The sequence below is a fragment of the Suricata suricatta genome, chromosome 4 (assembly GCF_006229205.1).
Source record: "Suricata suricatta isolate VVHF042 chromosome 4, meerkat_22Aug2017_6uvM2_HiC, whole genome shotgun sequence".
Taxonomy (NCBI): domain Eukaryota; kingdom Metazoa; phylum Chordata; class Mammalia; order Carnivora; family Herpestidae; genus Suricata; species Suricata suricatta.
In genome coordinates, this window is record NC_043703.1 from 18,039,386 (window position 1) to 18,042,247 (window position 2,862).

Genomic DNA, 2,862 nt, shown 5'->3' on the forward strand with positions numbered 1-2,862 from the left:
GCGCAGCGGCGGGGACTCCCTGACGGCGCCTGCGGCGGAGCCAGGCTCTGGGCGTCTGCCGCCCGCAACCGGCTCCGTGGGCTCCGCTGGTGCGTTGCGAGAGGTCAGCAGAGCGGGGGCAGCGCGGCCTGACTGCGTTTCTGTTCCGAGTGGGAATTTCACCCCCGCCCCGCCGGGGGGTCTCGGCTCGCTGCTTTCTCGGGTGGACCAAGTTGGCTTGGTCGCTCCAAGTTTGCTACTAAAAATGCAAACGTGTGTCCTTCTCCTTTGCTGGAGAATGGGGCATTGACAAGGGCAACCGGCCTCCTCTTTCATTAGGACTCGGACCCCGTACACCCACACTGGCGTGACTCTCCGCTGTGTGCCCTGGCACCAAGCCCTCCTTGCGGGAGACTCGCTGTACCCGGTGTGTCTCTCAGACGACTGGGTAGTTCCGACGCCTCAAAGATGTGACGGCAACAGGCGATGAAAACGGAATGTATCGGGAAGCCACCACACCTGGCTGAGACAAATTCCAGAGACTGAAGGGGAAGGAATACTTTGAGCGTAGCCGGTGTAGATTCTGCTGCTTGTAGGCTGTTTGCCTGCTCCCACCCCTGCCGCGCTGGTGGGATTTCCAGTGTACCTTTGGTCTGGAAGGTTAGGTCCTAGCCGCAGTAGCAGGTGTTTGAAGCTAAGATCTTACTGGAGCGATGCACCCTGACCGTGAAGGCAAGACTCAGACGAGCGCTGTGAGTTTACTGGTTGAATAAAGAATTTAGAGAGGTTGCCCGGTTCTAAAATACGTCCTCTGGCTGAGTTTTCAGGGTGAAGCGACTTGCTCTTAGCGCTATGGAACTGTAACTATTTTGCTTGATTGCTTTGCTGGTTATGAACTCAGTTCTCCCCTCATCCTCTAAGGAAAATCTGGGCATTCGGGAACCCTACATCCATGTTAGTTTACAGGACCAGTCTTTTATATTTGGAATGTTTCAAGTGTTGATTTGAATGCCTGTTCAGTACAAGGTGCTTTTTTAATACTGCTTGAAACGACATAGCTGATATTCTAAGCTTAGGGCAGTTCTTGCCTCAAACACTAGTGCCCCGTTATAAACCTATTTTCAGTGCATTCTTTTTATTAAAACAAAACAAAACCCCTGAACCTCACGTATCGGTAGCTAACACTGCTACGTTAGTCGGCCTTTGTTCGGAGGGGGACAGGGCCAAGGCATTGAGCTTAATGAAACCCTCACCTGCATTATTAGATTTTGTTCCCCCATGCCGTAATTTTGGCTGGTATGTTCAGGAAATGTTGACAGCTCCCCGGTAAAGGCCTCAATTTCATCCCCCTTCTCATATCTCAGTATTCCCGGTACCTGCTGAATGCAACACATTGATTAGGTGTTAACATTCCTAGAACCTTGTGTGTATTTCATCTCTTTTGAAGAGGAACTCTCCAGAGTATCATTTACTGGCATACCTTTTTATGGGGATGTGAGGGGAACTTGAAGCTGTGCCATGTAGAGAAGTTGAAATGGTGTCTTTATTTGCATTTGATACATATGACCCCCCCCACCCCCCAAAATAGAGCCAGGATGGCAAGCACCTTCTTTACTGAGCCATTCTGGATTCTTTCCCCATTGCTAGAACCTTTCTTCCTCTGTGGCTCAGTGTGATGGAGGAAGCCTAGCGGTACAGACAGACACCAGGGGCTGTGCAGGGTCACACGCTTGGGGATGCTTGGGGACGTCAGTGTTGCTGGGGGCGGGGGGGAGAAGGGCTAAATTCCTTTCATATTTGCATTAAGAAAAAAGTATTATTTTGAATTAGAATCATCTTGACTAAAACCATTCTTGTCTTCAAATTGTTAGTCATTGTTTTAGTTGAATAGGTAAGTGAAATATTAAACCATTTCTTTTGACACTGCTACGTCTCCGCACTAGAACAAACTCATCCCCGACCTGAGTAAACCACACCTACTATGTGCTTCAGAACTGCTTTCCCTTGGTTTTGTGTTTGTGTATGATCTGTAACATTCAGCGTGATTGAGTACAGTAGTTGGGCATCCGATTTTCTAATGGCGTCCTCAACCTCAAGAGAGACCGATAGTGAATATAAGTAGTCATTTGCATGCAAGAATACAAATATTCCACGTAATAAATGTACTTATTTGGCACATGGGCTTTCGGTGACTAAAGCTAATACATTTAAATTTGATACTCGTTTTTCTTGAAAGTTAATATTTTTAGTGCTTTCTTCATTTACTGCCCACAAGTGGTTAATTCCCGAGAAGTCTAGCCAAAATGCCATTTTTATAATAGAAGCAGGTAGAACAACTTTTTATAGTTTCTTTCAATATTTGCGACGTTTTCATCTTCTGAAAACTATGTTACCCAATTTGAAATTATTAAAATGGTGAGAACAGTCATTCAAGTCGTTTCTCAGATTCTCCTCACCTTTGTTCTTTACTCTGCTCCAATTCTTTTAAGCCTACTGAGCTCCTAAGGATGTTGGATGAGAAATGTAAAAATGGAGAGAAGGTGTAAATGTGATTAGAAATACAGATTTCCTTGTGTTCTGATTTTATTTCCTAAGTAGTAGTCAAGGTGCCCATTGCTCTTGTTTATTTTATTCAGAAAAAAAAAAACTTAGTGAAAGTGTCTTTTAAAGGTCCTTTTGGGGCACCTGGGTGGCTCAGTCGGTTAAGCATCCGGCTTCGGCTCAGGTCAGATCTCACGGTTCGTGGGTTCGAGCCCCGCGTCAGGCTCTGTGCTGACAGCTAGCTCAGAGCCTGGAGCCTGTTTCGGATTCTGTGTCTCCCTCTCTCTCTGACCCTCCCCTGCTCCAGCTGTCTCTCTCTGTCTCTCAAAAATAAAATAAAAA

At 46.5% G+C, this 2,862-nt stretch overlaps 1 protein-coding gene across 1 annotated transcript in view; it reads right to left on the minus strand.

Annotated features, from left to right (window-relative positions):
- Nucleotides 1-2,862, minus strand: part of GPC5 (glypican 5) — a 1,348,699-nt gene that overhangs the window by 1,345,496 nt on the left and 341 nt on the right. The gene's annotated exons all lie outside the window — the stretch shown is intronic.